At 35.4% G+C, this 10106-nt stretch overlaps 1 pseudogene; it reads left to right on the top strand.

Moving 5' to 3' along the window:
• The first annotated feature begins 275 nt into the window (after positions 1-275).
• Positions 276-1827, top strand: LOC109127038 (uncharacterized; annotated as a pseudogene).
• Positions 1828-10106: the final 8279 nt, after the last annotated feature.

Here is a 10106-nt window from a genome sequence, read left to right on the forward strand (position 1 = left end):
TTATTATTATATTATAATTTTTTTTAAAATGTTGATCCGTGCTTTAAGCATGGGATATATCTTAGTTATAATATAAATAAAAGAAATTTCAACAGAGCACGGGTCCTAATCTAGTATATTATAAGAGATTGGACAGCTATTCGAAAACAATAATGAACGACTTTCCCTTAGCTGTATTCACAAGCTTTTAATATTAGATAAGATGGCAGGGTAAATAATATATATGTAAGGTGGGGGAGAAGGAGATGAAGAATATCACAAAAATCCAAATCCCCCTAATATTATTGTAGAAATCATGAGTTCCGTGGGTGTATTTCGTAAGGTGGAAATGGATGAAAAATCATATTGGATATACACATTAACACATCCCGATGAAGCACTAGCCATGGATCCTTTTTTTCTTTGTCCTCGTGCGCGTCTCAAATTCCTAAAGTTCAAACTAAATATGCACGTTGATGATGATGATGATGATGATGATGAGGACGACGAAGACGATGATGGTGGTCGTGGTGACGGTGACGATGACGAAAAAGGTAGTGGCAAAGCAGAAGACGACGACGACGATGACATCGATGACGATGAAGATGATGAAATCGATGGAGATGAAGATGACGAATTCGATGAAGATGATGGCAAAGTAGATGGCGATGAAGATGGTGAAAAAGTAGATGATGATGATTCTATTCCTGAGTTAAACCCATACAATTCATCCCCTCACTTCTCAAGTGATCAACAAGACGAATCTTTGCTTGATTGTGACCACCCTAGTATCTGTAAGCTCCCTGTAGTGCCTCTTTTTTGGTGCAACAATGAAGAACCGAGTTGTGAAGAATTCGAGTGCGGTGCATGCGAAATGGAAATGCCCAGCGCAAGCTATTTTGCATGTCAAGAATGTGGAAAACAGTTCCATAAAGAATGTGTTGAATCTCCACTTGAGATCAAACACCCTTCCCACCCCAATCATTCTCTTCAACTTTACAGTTTTGCAAGCACAGAAATGAATTGCATCTGTTGTAAGGAAGCTGTCTATGATATGTTTTATCACTGTACAACATGCGATTTAAGTATGCATCCGGTGTGTGCGATGAAGACGGTACCCTGTGTTTCCGACCATCCAAAAAGCCATCACCACCCTCTCACCTTATTCCCTGCACAAGCTTCTTTAGTTTGCACTTACTGTGCAATGATTGATAAGCTTGATCCCACATACATCTGTATCGAGTGTGTCTTCGTAATCCATGAAGGCTGTTTCGGGTATCCACATGTCATAAGAATATCCCGTCACCCCCACCGTATCTCTTTTACCTCTTCTCTTCCATCTGGAAATTTGTCTTGCGGAGTCTGTCGTAAACCAGTCGACAACAACTATGGCGCATACACTTGCAAGAAATGTGATGCTTATTTTGTTCATTCAAAAATGTGCAACACACAAATATGTATGGGATGAAATCGAACTCACAGGAGTACCAGAAGAAGAAGATGAAATAGACGATGGTGAGCCATTCAAGAGGATTGCTGATGGAATAATACTTCATCCTTTTCATAGTCACAATCTAACACGTGAGATCGACAATGCTTCTGACATAATTAAGTATTGTCGAGGGTGTGCCCTTCCAGTCGGTGAAGATGAATTTTATTCATGCATGGAATGTGACTTTATCCTTCACGGAACTTGTGCAAATGCTCCACGCATGATACGACATCCTTTATATCCACATCCACTTACACTACTAGTTGCCATGAGAGGACCTGGCAATGATAAAGGTACATTCTTTTGTGATAAATGTCATCGTGTTGGTACTGGCTTATGCTATGGGCATTATGTAGGAGAAGATACCTTCTGTTTAGATTTGCAGTGTGCCTCGATTATAGAACCTTTCGAATATCCCGGCCACCAACATCCGCTATACCTACCTTGGAACCCAGATGAGAAGAGAACACTATGTCAAATGTGCAAATACGAAAGCAACCTATCAAAATTAGAGTGCACGATATGCAACTATTCTATATGTTATCGGTGTGCTGCCTTACCATACAAAGTAAGGTACAAGCATGACAGTCATTTCCTCACAATTTGCGATGGGAAAGAGGCAAGTGATCAACCAGACTGGTGTGAAAATTGTGAAGGCAAAATAGAAGAAGTAAAAGAAACAGGTTATCGCCCGCTCTCATATAATAAAACAGAAAGGCGATTTTATAAATGCAATGACTGCTGTACCGCTCTTCATGTGGATTGTCTACTTGGGACAGACATGTACATGAGGCCTGGTAATACTAAAAACTATTACCTATCTTATTCCATGTACTCATATAAACGTGACCGCCAGATAAAGCTAAATGTTCGGATTCTTCTCAACAATTCCCTCTCCCGACCAATCTGTACCAGATGTAAGCGCCGTTGTCCATTCCCGATAGTTTTTAAAGGGAAAAGTACGTTATTCTGTTCTTGGAATTGTATAGGAAAGAACATCAATTTTAAGAGTACTTGAAGTACATTATTTATCATCCCTTTTTGAAGTATTTGGCTATGTTGGTTTTTTTTTTAATTCAATTATGAGATGTTATTTCTACTTTTGGAAAAGGAAAAATAAAATGTTTAGTGTGATTTTATTATATCTTAGAAATTTAGCCACAACATCAACTAGTTAATTTACAATAATGGAAAGTCACTGTGAGTTGGCTTTTGATATTATATCTTCAAATATATAATCAATGCATTTAGTGGGTATCGATGCTGCCAAGTTGTTTGATACTTGAACGCACATAGAATTACTGTGATAAAACGGATTTGGAAGATTAGAAATGGTTTTGAGGGTTCATAAGGTTCAGTACTCTGCCCATATTTGAGTCTAACATATTGTAGTTTCATGTTAGGCTTCATATATAGCTCTGATCACTCACATGTTTCTTATTTCTGTTACAGATCAGAGGTATATTAATTGGACCCTTACGTGTTGCAAGTGTTTCTAGATTGACTTCTCAGTTACCATATTCATGAATCGATCTAGGCGATCTCTGTAGAAACTATATTAATCCATCTTATGAAAAAGTAATACTAACCCCTTCTTAAAATCAGTTCTTTTCCTATTTCTCACTCCTGTGTATTCTCATCCTGTTCCAAGAGAACAACACGAAACGAAACTTTAAATATATTCTTCAAGTTAACTACAGTGACAGTTGTGCATGACTGTGTCTCCACTCAGCTTAGCCTCCCATTTGATTGTAAGGTTTATTACAATCGAAAAAATAAATTTGTTATCCTGACACATCAGCATTTTTCTCACTACCTTTTCAAAATACCTATGTAGGTCGTGCTAAGGAGGTTGTGCTATAACGCCGTACTTACCCTTTATAAAAAAGGGCATTTGCCCACAGCACATTTTATACATTTGATTTTTAGGCCACATGATTAAAAATATTTTGTTGATTTAGTAGGTTTAAGTTGTTTTGCATATGTATTTTGCTTAAAACAACTTAAACCTACTAAATCAACAAAATATTTTAAGCATATGTATACATTGAGACCCTTAACTTTGTATTATTGCTCATTTATTCTCTTATGGTTATATTTACATTTGTTAAAAATAATTACTTAACTAAATTAGTTAGGCCAAATTTTTTCCGCCCAAAGTACCTAGGCACGGCAACAAAGCTTGATCAGAGGGAAAGTGGTTGAAGAGTCCAGTTGCGGGCAAAGCGGTGTGATTGAGAGAAGAGCGGTTTCTGAACCAGAGAATTGATATATTCTTTGTAGTTGGTAAGTAAGCATTAATTTTCCAATATTAATCTATCATTAATCTTTTTTGTAACTTCTCATTTCTTATAATTTGTTGAGCATTGCTCAGCTTTGCTTGTTTTCTACAATAAACTAACCATATGGCGGAAGACCACGTACTGATCTGTACAATTTTGTTCAAACCTGTCCACCGTCCCTTCGAGCTCGCATACTAGAAGACACGCAAATGAAGGCTTTGGTCGGCGCAGCGATACTGGCATTTGTCATATTACACTAATATTATCAACGTTATAGTAAGTGGGACTTCTTTAGTTTTTTTTTTAATAATGCAGTTAACAATGTCCTACGTGAATTCAGGACATGTTCCTGTCTTCAACGACTTTCGTCCATCTCTTAGGCCATCTTTATCGGCACAACAGTTGGGCTGTTCTTAGAACAATAAATTGATAAATTTATTCAACAGTGTCTTTAGAACACATTTTTTGTTCTTGAATTAGAACAGATTTTAGGAGAGTTCTTTGTGTATGTGGCATTACGGGAATGGTTGAGATTGAGAGAGAGACTAAAAAAATTTAGAAGAGAAGAAGGCTGCTTCCATCATCGCCTTCGCCGGGTTTCAGCTTCGATTTCTAGAACCCAGATACATGTTCGCATCTCTTTGTGCAGATTGCTAGAACCCATATACATAATCAAAAAGGAATTCCGATTAATCAAAGTCGGAAACTTTGAAAATGCTCACTGACTTGCTTCGTTTTTGTGCTATGAAGGTGGCTTTCTCCATTGCGATTTATGATATGATTTAGAAAGGCTTGGTTTATTCAATAACATAAGATGAGTATTTATACATAATGGTAAATATATGATAAGGCTAAGTTTCCTATTCTAAGATAAATACTAATGTAAATAATATATAAGAGATATATGTAAATATTCCTAATGTATATTTTCTTGGTAGATCTCCGGTTTCCTTGATACCCTCCAGCAAGCTCATACGTCCTAAGGAGTATGAGATTGGACAACTTTGTAGCATTGGCAGCAACTTGGGAATGAACAGAAGCGGCCGGTGTAGAAAAGTATAGCAGCGGTAGTTTTGTAGAAGTGCGGCGGCTTGTACAGCAGCGGCATGGTAGTAGAATAAAATCACATGTGTTTGGTTCACCAAACACTAGTAGAATTGTAGAACATATATCGAAGTTGATGATGAATTACTTGAGGTCGTCAAGTCAAATCTTCAAATCAGTATCGTGATGTAGAAGTACCACCGTAAGAGTTCATGCATCTCATGAAGCTTTACGTAAGAGGCCATGCATCTTCACAGCCACAAAGAAGATAGCTAATCGACATTTTTTTTTTTTTTTTTTTTTTAAAGATCCCATGCACAAACAAGTGCATGACAAATAACTCGATAGAAATCAAGTTGCACCGACTTGTTAGGTAGTACGTAGAGAAGTAGTTGTCGTCACTTGACGAAGCGACAACATGAAGCAACAACCGCTTATGCAGAGATGGCGGCTGAAGTAGTAGTGCGGAAGGTACAGCTGCTTATGGAGCAACGACGGCTTGTAGAAACAGCAGAGTATAGACGTGCGGCGGCTTGTGAAGCGGCGGCAAAATAGAAGTAAAGCGGCAGCGACGGTGGTTTTCACAGAAAACGACGGCAGCGGCGGTTAGGTTTAATAGAAAACCGATAGTAGAAGATAGCGGAAGCAACACCGGCTATTGTAGCAGCGGCGGCTAGGTTAATGATTTTAGAACGAAGGCAGCGGTTGCTGAAGCTAAGCAACGGCGGCCGGTAGAAAAGAAATTAGGTCACAAGAGCTTTCTGCTCTGATACCATGATATGATTTAGAAAGGCTTGGTTTATTGAATAACATAAGATGATTATCTATATATAATAACAAACCCACTTTTTTGTATCAACTTTTAATCCAACGGATGAGATTCATTTCAGTTTTAATCCAACGGTTTAAAATTATTAATCGTATCTTTTCGTCGCATCCCCATCTTTCAAAAGTCACACTTTTTAGTCTTTGCATCTCTTTGTTGTACCTCCTGGTTTCAAAAATCACATCCATTAATTTTTACACCTTTTAAATCACATCTCTTAGTCTTTGCATCTCTTTGTTGTACCTCTTGGTTTCAAAAATCACATCCATTAATTTTTACACCTTTTAAATCACACCTCTTAGTCTTCGCATCTCTTTGTTGTACCTCCTGGTTTCAAAAATCACATCCATTAATTTTTAGACCTTTAAAATCACACCTCCTTAGTCTTTGCATCTCTTTGTTGTACCTCCTGCTTTCAAAAATCACACCCATTAATTTATACACCTTTTAATTTCACACTTCTATGTGTTACACCTCTTTGTTGTACCTCCATGTTTCACATCTATTAATTTTTACACCTTTACATTTCACACATTTATGTCTTACACCTCTTTGTTTATTATATATAAACTTTTCTTGACTACATAAATTTGTGTGTCAACTTTTAATCCAACGGATGAGATTAGTTTTAATTTTAATCCAACGGTTTAAAATTATTAATCGTGTCTTTTCGTCGCACCCCCATCTTTCAAAAGTCACACCTCTTAGTCTCTGCATCTCTTTGTTGTACCTCCTGGTTTCAAAAATCACATCCATTAATTTTTACACCTTTTAAATCACACCTCTTAGTCTTTGCATCTCTTTGTTGTACCTCCTGGTTTCAAAAATCACATCCATTAATTTTTACACCTTTTAAATCACACATCCTTAGTCTTTGCATCTCTTTGTTGTACCTCATGGTTTCAAAAATCACATCCATTAATTTTTACACCTTTTAATTTCACACCTCTATGTGTTACACCTCTTTGTTGTACCTCCATGTTTCACATCTATTAATTTTTACACCTTTACATTTCACACCTTTATGTCTTACACCTCTTTGTTTATTATATATAAACTTTTCTTGACTACATAAACAAGTTTCAAAAAATTATTTTCTGAGTACTAAAGAATTGTATTATTGAAGTATTTTTTTAACTTTCAAGCATCGATCTCTAATTCAAGGTAATTTAATATTTTTGCTGCGAATGACCTGTAGTGTTTCTCAGTTAGATTATTATTACTGTTAGTCGACACTATTAAGTTCATACATTAATCTTAGTTTTGTTAACTTTTAGTCTCTTCAAAATTTTTAGCCTTTCCGGCTTTCATGTTTTTGCATGGCTAATGTTATTAAGTACGTGTGCCATATTTTTTGCATGGCTAATGTTTTTGATTCTCAATGTGCATATTTTATTTTTTAACTTTCTGGAAAAACCAAAACCAAGATACGAGAGGCATGATGATATGCAGTGATGCCAGAGCTACGGATAAGCCAAAATTTTTTAACAAACATGGTATAATTATAATTTTATATATGTTCTTATTTTAACCTATTTATTTTTTCTAACAAACATGGTATAAATGTTAATTTTTTTTTCCATTAGATGTTCATGATCCAGGTTAGTTTACATTTTTTGTAAATAAAGTTTTTAAAAATTTTAGTTGAATTATAATTTCTTATACTTTCTGGGTATCAAACATTTTGATAATATATAGAAATATTACAAATGAGCATGGAAATAGAGAGTGCCGAAAAAAAAGTCAGACATACTTGTGACAACACAAAATCAAATTATAGAAAGCGTAAGCACGACCAAATGACAAGTCAAGTTAGAAAGAAAAGATCTACTAAAGGTAACTTATTTAGTCTTTGATGACTTTCTAATCTGTATATACAACTTTTTAAAAACATAATGTATAATAGTCACTTTTAGAGTGATCTGGAATCTGCCAAAAAAAAAAGAAAATGCAAGAAATTTATAAAATTAGTGTTGAACCTAAAGAAGAGAACATCAAAAGGTGAGATATTATTATCACCTGTTTCACCACATTGACTTTGTTTTTGCTGTCGTTTATTGAAGAACATGATGGTACCGATTCATAGACATAAGTGGAAAATCAAATAGAGGGGGATGCAGCCTGGATAGAGAGCAGCCGACACGGTGGAATGGGATGGATTGGGAGAGACCAACATAAAATCCTTTGTTCTATATTTTATTAATTTTCTGAACTTTTGTATTTTAATTGATTTCCTTTGATTGAATAGCTGATGAGTGTACAAGTTTTTATCTATATGCATTCTTAGTCTGTTACGTCTTGATTTTTTTTTCTTTTCCAAAGAGGAATATGTGATTTGAAGCAAATATTACAAATCCATGTATCAAATGTGTTAGTAGGAAATAAGGCAATCAAGATTAACCCATTAAAAGGGAGGAAAGAAGGGGGTCTTTTGAGGGAAAACGTGAGACCAACATGCATGTAACTGTGGAAAGCATTATGGCCAAATATATATCTCTAAAAGTTGTAGCTGAAGAATGTCAGTTACTCTATACTAACCAATTAGGTTTGATTGGTCGGTCGTATAAAACTTGGTTTTGTACATATCTAAAAGTGAGAGAAAAAAACATCCACAAGCATAAGTGAAATTTTATATATAGTTAAAAGTAATGTTCATAGTAAATCATTTGTATACAAACTCCACTTGCTTACAGCATCGGAATATTGTTTGTGATTTAGTAATCTATGAAAAGAGAAATCGCGTATCAAAGTGAAGGGGAAACGAAACTCAATCCAGCCATCTACTCCGATCCCAATCTTCGACCTTCCTTCGACAAGTGGCATTTAGTATTTTCTCGATTTAGTAAATAAACCAAGAGAGAAACAGCCTCATATGTATTTTGATTGATAATGATCAACAACAAAGACAATTCTAATAGCGAATTAAGAAAGGATACCAATATATAGCACCATATGGTCGGAGACAAACATAAGTGAAATTTTATATATGGTTAAAAGTAATGTTTATATAAATCAAGCTCTAAAAAAGGCTCACTTTTGTGTGTAACAACATAAAATATAATAACATTGAAATGAATCTTTGGCTTTTTAATCAGCAGAAAGCAATAGCAAGAAGTGAAAATGATCAAATTGATTGAGAAAAGAAAGAATTTAGGATTAATTACAAATGTTAAATTTCAATTTAGAATTTCACCTCCCCGTGCGGTAACGCACGGGTCGCTTTCCTAGTTTATACATAATGGTAAATATATGATAAGGCTAAGTTTCCTATTCTAAGATAAATACTAATGTAAATAATATATAAGAGATATATGTAAATATTCCTAATGTATATCTTCTTGGTAGATCTCCGGTTTCCTTGATAATTTATTCTGAGCTCCTGGTTGCCAAAGTTAACGCCTTACGTATCTCGGTTTAGTTTCTATGTTCCATTCCTTGTGTAGCTTTGAGATTTGTCAACGATCAGTGTTAAATTTGAAAAATTTGCAATTTGACTAAATGGGAATTTTATTGTAGATACCGGGACGAAGTGGAATTGATAATGGGGCTGGTTGTTCTTGTTCTCGTAGTGTCACGACATTGATAGGTATGTCTGATTTAGCCTGTTTGTTCTCACAATCTATTGCGTCTTACTTGGATTATTGTTAAAAGACAAGATTTTGTGACTTGAGGAGTGCATTGATTCCATATACAGGTAATGAATTCATTTGATGCCAAGATGAGTCAACTAGGAAGATCTTACAATTGCAGATTGTTAGTGCCCTTCGATCCGGAGAGAGGCCTGGAGCGTCAGCTCTGCTTTTAGAGTTAACACAGGGGAATTATTCACTTGGTGCCGATGATTTTCACGTTATTCTTAATTATTGTGCTCGATCACCGGATCCTGTGGTAAGTTGATATATCTTTAGGCTTGTCTTTTGGTGGATGATTAAACTTTGTTTGCACCTGTTTTTATATATGTTGCATAGTTTCAGAGTTATCTATCACTGAAGTTTTGTTGTGGCTGTCTCTAACCTCAAAGCAGTAATTTGTTGTTCCTGTAGTTTGTCATGGAGACTTACAGTGTAATGTGTAAAAAGGAAATCAGTCTGGACAGCAGATCTTTTTTGTTCATAGTACAAGCCCTTTGTAATGGGGGACACTTGGATAAGGTATGCAAATATTCCAATCATATATTTAGTCATTTCCCCTACATAATATATAGTTACTCACGTTTACAATGTTTATTATTTAACCAGTTTCGTCTCTTCGTTTCTGAGTTCTTCTTTGCTTTGTTTGCAGCTAACCTTTGCATATGAAGTTCCGCTGCTACTTATTCCATTTGCAGCGGTAAACAAGCATTCTTTATTCAATGATTTGAGAGTGAATATCATGTCTTCTGGTAACAATTACCTCTAATGTTTTACAATACATCTTTGTTTTCTTCAGGCACTTCAACCGCTAATGCAAGGATTGATCAAGAATAGTTTGGAGCAATTTGCAG

This window comes from Camelina sativa, chromosome 2, assembly GCF_030686135.1.
Source record: "Camelina sativa cultivar CO46 ecotype springtype chromosome 2, ASM3068613v1".
Lineage (NCBI taxonomy): Eukaryota > Viridiplantae > Streptophyta > Magnoliopsida > Brassicales > Brassicaceae > Camelina > Camelina sativa.